Below are 15,807 nucleotides of genomic sequence, written 5' to 3' on the forward strand. Positions count from 1 at the left end.
TTAGCATGACTTCGTCTCTGTGTTTCAGCTGGAGGCTAAAGCACAAATTCACAGCATCACAAAAAAGTAAACATCGCGCCGTCGAATGCTTTTGGCATCTGGTTGAGGTGTTCTAGCATCGGTATACATATTTATTACATGGAATGCCTAGCATTTTTCAGCATTACCACGTTGGAAAAAAGCGAAAAACAACTATGCATTACTTTGCGAGAGCGCGTCGATGTGTAATAATGAGGGTTGATGTTGTTGTCGCCTCCGACGCCGCCAGCACATCGAAGCTTAAGCTTTGAGTACTCAACGAAGGATTTTGTTTACTTCACCGTTCATCACCTTGAATTCGATGCAAAGTTGAACATCTGCCTCGCAGTTTCTAATTTTATGCGGATCAAAAACCACTTGGGCTTCATCGATTAGGATATCTGCACTTCGATGAAAACATCATAAATCGTCGAGTCTATTTTCAATTTCAGCTTTCTACAGCTGCAGAAGAAAAAAACGAAAATCATCAAGTTCATTCACATTGTGGCTCATTACACATCCGGCATTACTTGTCTTTTACGAATCATTCGAACTGAAAAAAGCGGCGATTCATTTTAATTTGTAGCATTTTGTTCCGTCAGAACACTTCATTAGCTAGATGCTTAATGGGCAGAATTATGTAATTTGCTAGTGTTTTGTTTTCACAGAATTTAACATCACTTTGTGTGTAAACATTAGCTAATTGTTCAAAAGACTTTTTCAATTTCGCGTTTTTTTCTCTTCTCTTCTCTTCGTCGCTTTTCATGGTAGCAATTTAAATTGGCTCGATGCAAACACGACACACATCAAAACTTATGCACAACTTATTTTCATCGCATAACTTTCCTTTTGTTTGGACTGGATAGACGACGAGTGAAAAAAAAAAAGTGAAATTTGGCCAATCATTACGTTCTATTCAGAGAGTCGTCATTTAGCCCAAAATCACACAGTCAAATAGCGATGAAATTACCATGATGACATCGCACATTGTTCGAAATTCGGCTTTTGTTATTTGATCTCGACGCATGGTAATTTGGGCTTTCGATTTGATTTCTCTTGCTCTCTCTCTCTCTCGCACACACACACACAGAGAGAGAGAGAGTGAATCAATGTGATTGCTGCACTTGATGAGAGTTATTTTGATGGACAGTTTAAAATTAAATCTCAATTGTTTTTTTATATTGTCGCAATAAAACTCTAATAAAAAAAATCGAAGTGAAAACTATTCATTTGTGGAATGTGCATTCAAACTCGGTAGAAAGAGTCGGCGGTTTTCTATTTATGGATTACACTTATGTTTTCCATCGATGTTTTTTTTTTTGAATTCTCAAGCTGATTGCAGGCCAACAAATCCGTTTATTGCTCGAGATACAGATTAGATTGAATTTCAATTAAAATCCAGTGGTCTGGCCACTAGTCAATCATTTATAACTTTCACATCGTAGTGATCATCCTCGGCGATTTATATTTCAGAACATGATGATTGAAATTACCTGTCGACAGCTGTTCTAAGCAAAGGATTATGGTTTTAATCAGCAGAGAAATGCTGATAGACTCATTTAAATACCAAACGAGTAATTAATAATTTATCGATGCATTTAATCAAACTAACATTTCAATTGGGCGAGCAACCAGAAGCGCTAGTGAGGTCTCGATCACAAGTACGTGTGTGGTATTCCACGTCACATGTCCAATTTCTTTTTATACTCATTGTATCTCTCTCTCTCTCTCTTGCCGTTTGCTCGATCGGTCGGTCGGTTTGTTCTTAAACCCATTACATAATGCGTTGCCTACTTTAAACAACAGCAACTTGAACATGTTACCGAATTAAAAAAAAAATTCCGTCCCTAAACATCGTCGCCATTCATTTATGGTGTTTGAGTTTTTTTATGCACCGAAAGAGAACCAAATTTCATGATATTTATGTAATTAAAAGGGTTCCAGCGCGTACATTGTCCTTCTTCGGTCGTAAAAATTTATTTGATTTGTGTTTTTTCCCTCCGTCGAGTTGTTCGCCTTCACTGAACAACGAATGTCAATTTTGGTAATGAGGAACCATCCCATTTAACACACGTATCTATAAAAAAGTTATGGTCGACAACCACCACCGAGCTGCGCTTCATTCATGTCGAATCAGCTACAGCCTTAGACAATATGTTTTCAGCCAAACTGTTTAATGCATTCAACAGTTTTTGTGAGCTGCTCAAATTCTGTTTATCTTTTTTCTTCTTGCTGAGTGTTGTCATAGTCACTGATACAAGGCAATCGAATCAAAATGTCTTTATCGAAGCCAATTTATCCCATCGAGAGCATGTGTGTGTGTGTGTGTGTGTGTTTGTGTGTGCGGTACAAGCCATTCGATGCGTCTATTTAGCTCATTAAATGCCATTTTGAAAAAAAACTCAAAACATTTTCTATGGCTCATTACGCACATTTTATCTAATGATAATATCCATTAATTAAATCAGTTCCCGGAGTTACGGAATGGCATTTTTTTGGGGAATGAAGAAATCTCAAACGGCCGCACACAAATGAAACATGAAAAAAAGGATGTAGTTTTCATAAACGGTTCGTCATTTGAGAATCAGATTTGTGTTTTTCGAAAGTCGAGAAAAAACCAGCCCAACGCTGTCATTCAAGTCTACTGTTAATGTGCGCGCCTTGACTTCGAGCTACCCATTTTTTTGTGTGTGTTTGTTTCTGGTGCCGGCCAAACGCAAACGAGAAATGAAAAAAAGGCATCGCCTATAAAAATAAAAACACATAAAATAAATGGAATATAAATGTTATTATGTAGGAACATTCTGTTTTTCCTCTATGTTGAGAGGCAAAGCAACAAAAACCATAAATAAATTACGCATACGCACACACAAAATACGAGCGACCGAAAAAAGTATGGAAAATTCATCATGTTCTGAGAGAGCGAGAGAAGGCAAGAGAAAGAGCATCTGATGAGTAGCCCCAACAAGTCAAAAAACTGAATCTAATGTTATTCAAAGCAATTCTGTGCACGGATCGGCAATCCAGTGAGCGAGCGACAACCGAAAACAGGCCACTTTGTGTGGAAAATGTGAATTTTTGCAGCACATAAATATTAAACATAACAAGTGGCTATGAACTTCCCCATCGAGTCGGTTTCGGTTCAAACTTGAACTGGCCTGAAGTCGACCAGAGCAATGGGCCACTAACTCACTTGATATACATATTTTTATCACTTTGTTGTTTTAAAGTTCAAGCCATTTTATCATTTGGATTACGAACAATCCGATTTCAAAAGTTGGAATCCATATTTTTCGTCGGCAAAATCATATTTTGTTGTCACATTCATAGTGAAATGGTCAGCAGTAGTGGTTCAATAAGGAATAAAAAGTACAAAATACACAACATTGTATGCATGAGACGAATGCGAATGATGAATACATGACAAAACGACAGTAGAAATCAAGTTAATCTTCATTTTGATGGCAAAGTGTTCGTATATGCCATAAACGCAGCTGGAGGTCCATGTGGCACCGGCATCAGCACCAACAACAATCACACACACACACACACACACAAATAAACGAAAAGAAGAAGAAAAAAAATAAATATTTATGATAATTTTGTTCGAAGAAAAAAATGCACATAAAACACGAATGTTGAATACAACATTGTGTGCTGTTGCCGGCGACCATCGACCGAACAATCCAAATAAAATTTAAAGCATAAAAATCTCATACACAGAATATTATTCAAATTCGTACATATTTTCTTGTCTGGCTCTTTTTGTTGTTGTCTATAGACTAAATGCTTTTTCAGAGCTCGGATTTCGGTGTGTATGGTTCATATCGTATATTTTTTGGTTGGTTTTCTGCTCTTCTGCCAAACGAAACACGCCGAACACGAGAATATGATCGGGCGAGGCGAATTTACATTTTCGGCTATTTCGCCTATGTCAAATCGCATTGATACTTGTTTACACAGTGTGTAAGCGTTTGCTTTGCAAATACTATGACCACAGAAAAACAGAGAACGAGAGACGATGCCGTCTAACCGACAAACCATCTGGATGGAGATGGAGTGCGTACGAAATTCATGAATTGTTTAATGTCAAATAGAAATGATGCATGAGCGTTTACCTGGGCCCCGAAAAGAAAACGCCGAGAAGAAAAGGTTGTTTCCAAAAAAGAATGGACAAAATATGTAAATCAAAACGTAAATAAATGGGAAATACAATAAATTTCGATGAGATATTGATAGTAAATTCCGATTGAAATTGGTTTCTTTGTTGATGATGATGATAATGTTGTTGTTGTCTGCTGCTGCCGCTGCTGCTGCTGCTGCTTTTCGTCTGAATATCGGTCTAATGTATGCGTTCCTCATTCGTTTGCTCAAGCCCTGTCAAAATCAAAATGTATCTATTTGTTTATAATGAGAAATGAAGCAGCACATCGAATCTAGTTTAATATTCGCGAGAAGAGCTCAACTCAACTTGATTGTATTGTTATCGATAGACATCTCTCTCGCCCGAAACGAACAACACATTCATTCGATTTACCTTTTTTTTTTCCTTTGCGTTCGACAACATATTTTGCGCTACTATCGATTTGTAGTAATCTCATTATTTTCCATTGCATCATTGCTCAACGTCTCGCAGATGGAGAAAGAGAGACACTCATCGAAATCTCAAGAAAAATCACATAAATTAATACCAGTGTTGTGATCGTTGACACGGTGCGCACCGAACAACCCGATCTGCCTCCGGGACTTTTCCTCTTTCTGGATAGAGAGTAAAGTATAAAGCAACATTGATTTTTAGCTTCTTATTTTGTTACAGATACAAAATAAACAAGATTCGGATCGATATTTTTCATCTATTTGTGCTTATCTGGCTGTTTGGAGCTAAAATTATCATAATGATATGGTTTTTCAACTCACTGTGAGAGTAATCATGGATTTACTTCCATTCGATGGGCCATGTCATCTCTTTTTTTTTCTCTCGTTTACTCGTTCTTTTGTCCTCTTCAGTCGACAAAACTTTTGTGCAAGACGAGCGAGATGATGGTTTCAACGAGATTGAATTTATCTCTGTGCATTGCACATTTCGTCGCATTTTCATAAATAATTTCAAACACGAATTAAAGCAAACAAATAGAATTTGTCGAATATACACATTACACATACACATACATATGGTCATGTGTAGAGGAATGTTGAAATGTGAAAACCAGAATGACAACGAGACAACGGGAGAAAAAACCGGCGACATATAGAACGAACTGATTCCATACGTTATTTTTTTCTCGTTTGGTTTCTGGTGCATCTGCGGATTTCATGTGTGTGTGTGTGTGTGTGTGTGGGTTCGCATTTGAATTCACATTTTGCAAATCATTTTTCCATAAATGATGTGACTGAATACATGTCGAAATGGGAATAATAATGCGATTTTGAAGGGAATAAACTGTTTTGTGAGCGCAGAGAAAGTTCAAATGAAGAATAAACGCTGGCGGTTGTTGTATAACTGCGAAAAAAAAAGAGCTACACGTTTCCATCGTCAACTCGGTTGCGACGACCGAAATCGCAGAAGACACATGATATGATTGATTGAGAGAAAAAAAAACTCAATTGACGACGACGCTTGCTGTGCGCCTTTTTCATAATTCAGTTTAAAATGCAAATCGATCGAAATGGCACAGAAAAATAAATTGTGGCATCGATAACAGGCAACGCCATACAAAATCATGTGTCTGAATATTGTCTTCAATCAATTTAGCCTGATGATGGCCGTATGTATTTTTGCGCTCCACATCGATTATGTCATAGACGCGAAGATAATATCGTGGATATTTTCTTAATTTGGCGTCTAGTCGTTTATTCTTATCAAAAGCGCTCTGATTTTACATCGGATACGGGATTACATATCTATTGTCGGCGACATAATCAGATACAATTCATTTCATTCGCATCGTATCCACCATGAATGGCTTGACATTCTCTTTTTCTATTCATATTCCGAACGCTTTCATTGCATTGAATGACGAATTTCAAATGAAGACGGTGGAATCAATCGGTTCGAATTGTCATCTTCCGACTCAAATCTATTCAATTATGGCATTTGCTCTACATTTTGTCCGTAGATTTTACTCGATTTTTACCTTATTGGGTTTCGATGTTTTTTTCCATCAATCGAATTAATTCCATTATGTCAAATGGCAACGTTCATATATAAAATTATGACTTTAAACTCAATTTGGAGCTACGAACTATTGAATTGACGTCAAAGATGTTGAGGAAAAATGTTTGTGAATGAAAAATTTCCTTAGAAAACTAGCAATCTATTTAAATATGGTATGACTCTTCTATTCTTGATTGTTAGAAATAATCAAGAAGAAATCTGGAAATAGAACTCTGGAAATGGTGGTGGTCACTCACCTGTTTCACTTTTCAAAATGTTCAAGCAAGTAGTTTAGAGGTCTGAATATTTAAAATTCTAAAGCGATTACTTGAGATAAGCTGTCAAAATCGTTCAACAGAAGCCAAAAAACGGAACAATTACATCGTTTCACCGGTTGCGTTTGAAAAGCGATCTGTTTGTTCTAACGGCGTACAAACATACCAGAATATTGTCGAATGTTTTGCGTGTATTATGTATTTAGTTCTCATTGTCAATGCATACTTGAGCATGTTGTTTGGATCGCACACCATAAATGGCCGAACAATAAACGTTTGTTAGTTTTCTTTTTATTATTCGGTAATTACATCGAAATGCTTATGGCAAAGAAAAGGAAATTACATCGAAGAAGAATGAAGCAGTTGGGAGAGAGAGTGAGTATCATTATTATATTGATGATGAGATGATGTGAGAGATTTTGTGTGTGCCGGTGATGAGATGCCTTTATACAGAAAATATGCCATGAAATTTAGACAAGAGAAAATAACATGCATCGGTAGCATTGAAAGATTGATTTTGTTTTTCCCATAGGTCGGACGCAGACCAAATTCAAATGCGAAACAGTACACACAAACATACTCACACACACACACTCATGCGGAGAGAGAGACATAGACAGAAAAAACCGAATATCCATCGAAAGAATTCATAGGCAGATCGGCGGCGAAGAGTTAAAAGGGAAACAGCATTCGGAATAGGAACTGCGTTCGGCCTTCGAAATGAAAAAGAACACATTCCAGCTGATTCGTTGAGCGTAACGGTTAATGTAATTTGTGTGTAGAATTGATATTATTTATTCTGAAATAATAATGAAAGAATTCGCTCTCGGCTTTGCTTTGCTTTGAACTGGATTTTTTTTTGCTGCAAAGAATTTGATGGAATGAAGCAGCCAGTGCCATTTCAATGGAAGAACAAAAAAAACAGTTGAGCATAAAGAGAAAAAAGAGCTTGCACTCGAAAAATATGTGTGTTTGTGCAAGAGTAGCGTGGGGCTGGGTGAAGGAGAAAGGTATTGTGGCAAAAGAATCCAGCCGAAAACGCGTGGATCGAAAAACAAACAAAGCGCTAAAATTCCCAAAGGCGTACCAGAAACTGTGAGTGGATTGTGGCTCATTGAAACCATGAGCAAACGAAGAACAGAGCGAACATTGAACAAAAATATGTATATCGCCATCGAACATCACATTTCATTTCCGTCTTCAGTTCGGAATGTTGTACACACACACACATACATGCTAAGTTTGTTTCATTTTTTTTGTTATTCTCTGTACTGAGACCCAGTTATATTCACTCGACTATCGTTTTGTGTGCAAGAAATAAAAACGAAAGAATACCCACCGAAACGCATCGAAGAATTCTTTTTCGCGCCGCTAATTTATTCATAAATTACACTTCGCATAAATGGGTAACAGCTCGCACAAACGAACTAAAAATTATATGCTTTACAGTTCACAAGGCAAAAGCAGAGCAGGGGAAAGCATCGGCAAATTATTGCTACAAACAGACCATTGTTCTGCTCGAAGACATTTGCACTTCGGCCGTGAGCGCGCACACGCACACGTTTGTTTGCTCGCTTGCGCTCGTCTTCACGAAACAGCAGAGAAAACAAAGAAAGCGTGGGCGATAAAGACACACACATATATAAACACACTCTGGCTGCCAGATCAGTGCTGAACGGCATTTCTCTGCTGTTTTCTTTCTCCCGACAAGGTTTCTCGTGCGCCAGCAACTCGACAATGCTACGACCTTCAATAAATCGTGATCTACTTTGTGCACAGATGAAACAGCAAAACAAACACACCGAACAAAGTATGAAACAATACAATGGAATGTTAACAATACAATCAAGATGTAAATCCAACGGATTCTCTTCACTTCTCCAACAAAACACAAATCAATTTATGTTTGTTTATTTGTACACGATTTTTGCTTGAGATAAAACTAGAGATACAACCATTTTACACACACACACACACGCTCACAGAAAACACCTGACATTTGAATTGGCAAATGGCCAAAGAATGTTTGCAAAAAATTGAGATAAAATGCCTCGATCTATCGATCAATTCGGCCAAATGTAACGGAAGTAAAATGTAAATTGAGTCACTGAACTCGCTTTTCCTATGCAACATTTTTAAGTAAATTCAATTATGATTTTCAATTTCATTTTCTCTTTCAATTGCATTGAATCGGGGCTCGATTAAAAATAGCTTCATTAGTTGAATTTTTCACTCGGTCGCCTAAGTCGCCTAATTCATGCCACATTTAATTTTTCATTCAGTTCCACGGAACACTTCGTACTTAAGCTGGTATCCACACTGGTTCGGGCTGCATCGATGTGTTGTGTTGTGTGTATGTGTGTTTGTCGGTGCAAATGAACTGAATATGAAATGCGTTGAATGAATAATAAATTAAGGTCCGGTATTGTTTGATACTACGTGTTTGCTAAATAAGCGGAATTTTCGTAATTAAAACTGCAGCGCATGATACATGAGACGAGACGGATGACGTGCGGCATATTCGCAAATTAAATGCATACACATTTTAGAGGTTGAACGACTGCGGGGCAATAAGTTATGCCACGGAAAACGACCAACAGTTTTGTACGATATACTGCTATCACCGCGCGACATAGAGACAGAGCTGCCATTTTTTTTCTGCGCTTTTCTTCCTTCTCCCACAAAGTCACAATTTTAATGTAACAAGCGTGTGCTATCTTTTTATTTCGTCCTCTTAACATCATTCCAAAATGCATGTACACTAGAACACGGTATTCCACAATTTTCAATTGTGCCGCAGGTTGGGTATTTTTTCCGGTGAATGCTTTCATTGTGCGCTCTCATTTTCCACTCGCCCGCACTCTCTCTTTCTCTATCGTCGGTCGCTTTCGCCTCGAAAATTTAGCGAGCAAAATGTAAATTTTATAAATTGTATACGAATTCACATTAAAATGCGTGGTAAACACATTATGCAATGCACATAATAATGATACAGTTGTTGCTCCAACTTGTACAAAAGGCAGAAATGTCGTTCGCTTTTTTTTGGCGCATGGCGCCTAATGCAAATTGTGCATACCTGTAACCGGACAGCGAAAGATAAAATGGTATACATACGACGTATGTAGGCATCCGATATCAAAAATAACGGCCAGAGAAAATCCAGCGAATAGTGTGAATGACGGTAGAAAACGAACACGAAAATCCATATTCATCACACACATTTCAACCGCACGCATCAAGTGAAATGATGCATCGTTCGATGCACTTCATGCATATTTCCGTATAGTTTTCGCGCATCTCGTGTGGCATTCGTATCGTTGATTAGGCAGAATCCCGGGCCAATTAAATGGTTTCACGTTTCATTTGTCTCTGTCTCGAAAATAATACCAGCATGTGTTTAGAGCTAATCATCAATTCAGATTTCGTTCGCGATTGGTTCTGTTTCGAATTGAGAATCTCCATACACGTCGGTGTTGTTGGGTTTGGAATGGATTTTAGCATCAATTATGACAAATTCTACATGCTATTATAGAACGAGCGCTTTTCAATTTGAATGCTAGCTTCTTTCGATGCGTAATTGGCTTTTAGCAAAGAAGAAAAAAACACACCTTTTTCAGTGCACGATTTGGTTCAGTGTTTCACCAAAGACGCAATGTGTCGAAATAATGCCTGATCTGTATGAAAATGATTAATTGACATAAGCGTTGGCGGTTCGTGTTTTTTCTGCTCGCATAAATTTTAATCAGATTGTGGCCAATCCTCGAAATAAATAGCCATGAGCAAAATAACGCTCATCATATGCAAAATGATTATGACTCAATTTAAAATAATTCAAAACCGAATTTAGCTAACACATCCGACTCATCCTGTTCATACCGACTTTATTTTTGTCTCGTTTACGAAATGATACAATAGCTGCGCTCCAATTTTGGGTTCAGCTTTGAAAAATGGGGCACATTTCAATGATAGAATTCGGTGCATATTTTCGACAAGCATGAAATACGTCATAGCACTGTATAATTTGGCAAAAAAAAGAGAAGCATGTGATTTCAATTTCGGTGTGTGAGACGTGATTTTCCGTGGAATATTTTAATTTTCCAGCAAGTGACTGAGCGCCAACGTCGTTTGCCCAACGATTTACTCACACATAACACACACACACACACACACCGTATTCTAACCGAAAATATTAATATTTTTTTCCCTTCTGCATTCAGTCGGTGTGTGTGTGTGTGTAAGCTCGAGCAAAGAGATTTATGCTTTGCTTCGGTTTAACATCGCGGTGAACATGATGTTCTTTTCACTGTTAATATTACCGTCGATGGTGCTCTTGATTCAAGCAGCTGTGTAATTTTCTCAACTCTGACATATTTTTAGCGTGCGGCCCACAGCTCTCTAAAAAGGATAATTTAATTCGAACGAAAGACACACGAAAAGAAAGAGAATACGTGATTCTTTTTGCCAACTTCTCCGCGCTCTAACCATCATCAAATCTGTGAGTGCAGCCAAGACTCTTTGCTGTGTTCGATGCTACAGAAGCATTTGGAAACGAAGAGAGAAAAAATTGTTTCGGTTTTCTTAAGCATTCAGATAGATCATAAACTCCAGCCACCCAGGAATGCGCATTTCATCGACTTATAGGCAAACTTGAAGTGCTTGTTTTTCATTTGATTGCACAAGTGCCGATTTTTATCACAGAATTTTACTTTTGGAATGCCTTAGACATATTATTTTTGACCCTTATTGTTGTTGATTCGGTAAAATTCTTTCAATTCTTTGTTAGATCATTCTTCAAATAATTGTTTTTTCCTTGTTTGGACGCGTTGGTGTCCGGTCAAAAAGCATGAGCCCATGTAAACCGCTACTAAAACAATGGACAATATCAAGGGATAAGAAACAGTTTGCAAACGGATGCGTAGCATTTGATTAAGTTCGGTTCGAAAACTAGTGAGTATGACTGACAAATTATTGTAATCATTTGGATATGTATGAGGGCATGTATTAACTTGGCACTGATTCACCAAATTAAGTTCGCATGCATTCTTGAATATGACATGTGGATCATTTCGCCAGATCCGATTGTGGTTTAACGCACTGGCGTACAATCAAATTGAGACTTATCAGCATGAGCTTCATTATTAATTAGGCTGCGTAGAAGAAAACAAAACAACGAAAAAAGATGCACTATGGCGAGAGAATGAGAGAGAGAGATGGAGAGCGCTTCGCATTTCATGCGAAGAAAAACGAGACTAGACAATTATGACGTTTATTTGGAAAGGTTAAAATTATTATGAATGAGTGGCAAGCACCTCCGTCAAACATGAATGTGCTTGGCTCACCAAAATTTTAATTAAGCTGTTGAAAATGTTTGTGAATGAGAAGGAAGATAAAGAGCTGAAGTTGAGAAATGAGTGCCGACGGCAAATCTCATAAGGCACAAGATTGGTTCGAACAATACAAAAAAAAATCAGTGTAAAATGAGTGAAATGTAAAGCGTACTCACCGTTCAGGTACATTAAATCATCGTATGATTTGTTCAAGATTTAGCTTCGAATATCTGCAAAAAAAAAGTCGGAAAACTAGGTTCTCAAATTAATTGCTTCGATTACTATCAGTTTAGAGTATCAATTAAACGACAGACCACGTCTGTCGAGAGCATATATGTATATGAGAGTATATATCGAGTATGTGCTTTCGAGAGCATCTCAGCTGCAGCTGATTCGATTATGCTCTATTGCAAATTATTTCGAATACATAATTAAATGTTTCATAACTGATAAACAATTTCCAGTTGGAAGCTTCGCTCCCATAATTTGCGCAGTGAAATTTAATCGTGGCACGAGATGGCGAAAAAATAAAGAGAAAAGCGAACCAACGCGCTTTGCATTTATGAGCGCTATTTTGAATATAAAATTAGATAATGAAATGAGCGGCAGCGGAGCCAAGCAAGTGCATGTCAGTGCCTGCAGAGATACTTCAATAAAAACTTTAGCTGAAAATTTAATTACAATTTTCGTTAATCGATGCTGCTGCATTCGATGCTGTTGTGTTGTGGCTTTATGGCATCGCATTTCATTGACGGTTCACTGGATACAGCTGCCATTTTTCCGCGCTGAAATTACTTTACAATTCGGAAACTGTCTAAAACTAGTTGCAACATTGTTGGCCGATAAATAGAGATTACTTCATTGTTAGATATATAAAGAGAGATATAGAGAGAGAGAGAGAGAGAGAGAGAGAGAGAGCACACGGCATATCAAGCTCATGAACATATTATTAGCGTGGCGAGTGTATGTCAAAAATGCAAACGAAACGATGATCGAAATTGAAAATCGATTTGAAACTGGAAGTCCATATTGAAATGCCGATGCATCTGTGATAAATATTGGCGCACACCCATTAATATTTACTTTATGTTGGCGAACGATGAATTCGGTAGTGGCGCGTTTGAAATTCCCCATTATTTGTGACTGAACTGAGTGGCCAGCTGGGCATGACTCCATGTACAATTGGCCCGGAATGAATCTATGTACGCACACGGACAGGAGCTTGTCTGCAAATATGCAAATAATGTAAAGCCCCATTTACAAGATCGTTAAATTGCTGTGTAGATTGAATTAATTGTATAAATTTAATTTTTAAAAAAATAACAACAACGGCAACAACGAGAAGGATGTCCTAGGTACAACTAATAAATTAACCACATTTCCATGCTGTGTTCCTCTTTCTCTGTGTTCGTGCGTAGTGTATCCAGCTAGGTCGCGAACGAAAAAGCACCCTAACGTGCGGACAGATTATGGACACCAAAAATACCCGGGTGAACGCGATACGCTTTGATGAAAGCCTACAGTCGTTCGATGAGGCTTTCATAATTTTAAATACTGAACGCCTAGGCTCTCATTGTTATTCTCACTTCTTTCGTGCATTCGTAGCATTGAAAGCCTAGCGTGAAACATACACACGTACAACTGAACGCCTAGGCTTTCAATGCTACGAATGCACGAAAGAAGTGAGAATAGCAATGAAAGCCTAGGCGTTCAGTATTTAAAATGTATATAAAAATTATGAAAGCCTCATCGAACGACTGTAGGCTTTCATCAAAGCGTATCGCGTTCACCCGGGTGCCTCATCAAATCGCGTCCAATGCACAAAAATCCAAATATAAATAATTTCGCATTGGCCGTACTTGCAATTCGTTCGACAGAAGCAGGGTATGTTTTTTGCGAACTCACTCACTCACGTGTGCGCGCACATACTCACTACCAATTTCCAGTTGGTTTGCGCGACCAGAAATCGATACACGCATTCATCAACCGCAATATTTGGCCCGATCGTCGTCGGCGGTTGTATGTGCATTGCACTTGCAATTATTCGATACAGAGATTCATTAAATATTTGCCGGCCCGACAATAATTAAAATTTGCGTTCATTCCAACCGAAATGTTGTTGTTTCACTGTCGCTGTCGTATTCGCGCTCCACCGCATCAATTCACCTAGGCAACCGGAACTCGCGTGTAACGAGCATCACCGTGATTGTGATTGTGATTGTTGGACCTAATTAAAATTGTATGCATCACACATAAATTTAATTGGGTTATAAAATTATCAAAATATTTCCAAATCCATTAATTTTAATTCAATGCAAAATCGATCGATCGCCACAGCAAAATCTCTCTGCCAAAACAGACACCGAATTCGAAACAAACGGAAAAAATAGCGTGCACTGTACACGTAACTGGTCATTTTTTGGTGCGGACGATTCTATGAAAATGATGCCATTTTTGTTGTGCATCGGCCACGCTTCCTTTGTTCAACCAATTGAAACAATAGAATTTTTATTGGAAAATTGTTGTAAAAACATAAACACACTCACACACACACACACATACAATTTTCCGATAGTTTTTCGTGTGCTAATTGTATGATGGGGTTTTGCATTTATGGTTTCGTGTTTCCGTTTCGCATGTGATTTATAATAAAATTGCCACAAATCGCAACTATGCCAGTGATTCAACTGTTGTTGATGACCAATCGTTGAGTTTATAGCAATAGCAACGCTCAAATTATCACTGATACAGGCAGACCCATTCGGTCATCGGTCATTCGTTGAAAAACACTCAAATATCGATTGCATTTCAACGGTCAATCAATTTTACACACATGAAAAAAATATAATATTCATACAGAGACACACAATCGAACCATTTCATTCTCTCAGAACATTCCACATTCATTGCACTCCATCCATATATATATGAAGTGAATATCAAAACCCAACACAAAAGCGTAATAAAAATAAAAATCATCGAATTGAATGCGCACAATTTGTGGACGCAATTTAGATGTGGGTCACATTTATGTGTCATAATTAGTGCATTGGCGATTGTCTGCAGTTCAATGCAGCATAGGAATGTAATTAAAAGTTGATGAAACTAAATAGATGCAAATTGCAAAACTGCGACTGTAAAATTGGGTATGCGAACATGATGGCGCCCAAAATGAGTAGTACATCGAGGTTGAACTGGCAAAATTGCATGCGGTTGACCGGCAAATTTTGCAAACATCATGCGGTTTCAACTATGAAATTCAACATTTCAAAATATTGTTTATCAGCAATCCAAAGCACACACCATAATCGATGCAGAATTTAATTAAACTAGATTGAATTTGAACCAGAGCTATTTTTCGTTAACATACACAATTGGTAATGGGTAGCTTTTTTCTTCTTCTGCGGTTCCACTGCAACCACTGCACAACCAAACAATTTCGTTTCAATGACCACTTACAACAATGTGTTCTTTTCGTCTCGTTCGGAATGGAATGAGCAAATATATTTACTTTTTCTGTCCTGAATCAACCAGCAATTCTTCAATATTGTTGTAAAAGATAAATTAATAATATGATTACTGGCGGGTGAATATTGATTTATTTGCCTTTTTATTGTTATTGTTTCCATAGAAATGGTGACATAGATCTTTTTTGTCTGTGTGTTTGGGTTAAATTGCGGCCGTGTTCCGGTTTTACCTTGAATCATATCTTTTGGATTCTTTTGTTCATCAAAACGGAAGTCGATTGAATAGAACAAATGTTTCTTCGACCGATTCACTCCACATTTCAAAAGAATGTTTATTTAAGTAAAAAATATTCATGAACCGTCGTTCATTGATAATCACGATGGCCTGTCGTATTGTTACGAGAAAAAAAAGGTCTATAATAGCTAGCCTTTGATCACATCGAACAGAAATTTAAATAACTTTTTCATCTGTTTAGTTACATTTGCTTTTGTATCCATTTGTTTTTCGTTCGAATCAAAGAATTTTTGGTGTTTCTAAATCGAAAAGAATTTCAGGCCGCGTGCCG

The 15,807-nt window shown here is 37.7% G+C and overlaps 1 protein-coding gene across 2 annotated transcripts in view; it reads right to left on the reverse strand.

Moving 5' to 3' along the window:
* LOC129569021 (irregular chiasm C-roughest protein-like) overlaps nucleotides 1–15,807 on the reverse strand; it is a 112,106-nt gene that overhangs the window by 61,557 nt on the left and 34,742 nt on the right. For both annotated transcript variants that reach the window (XM_055447402.1, XM_055447404.1), the window contains exon 2: nucleotides 11,951–12,004. The gene's annotated coding sequence lies outside the window, so the exon portion shown is untranslated. The remainder of the gene's footprint in view (nucleotides 1–11,950; nucleotides 12,005–15,807) is intronic.

Source organism: Sitodiplosis mosellana, unplaced genomic scaffold (assembly GCF_009176505.1).
Source record: "Sitodiplosis mosellana isolate CC-2019 unplaced genomic scaffold, AAFC_SMos_1.0 Smas_scaffold_30, whole genome shotgun sequence".
Lineage (NCBI taxonomy): Eukaryota > Metazoa > Arthropoda > Insecta > Diptera > Cecidomyiidae > Sitodiplosis > Sitodiplosis mosellana.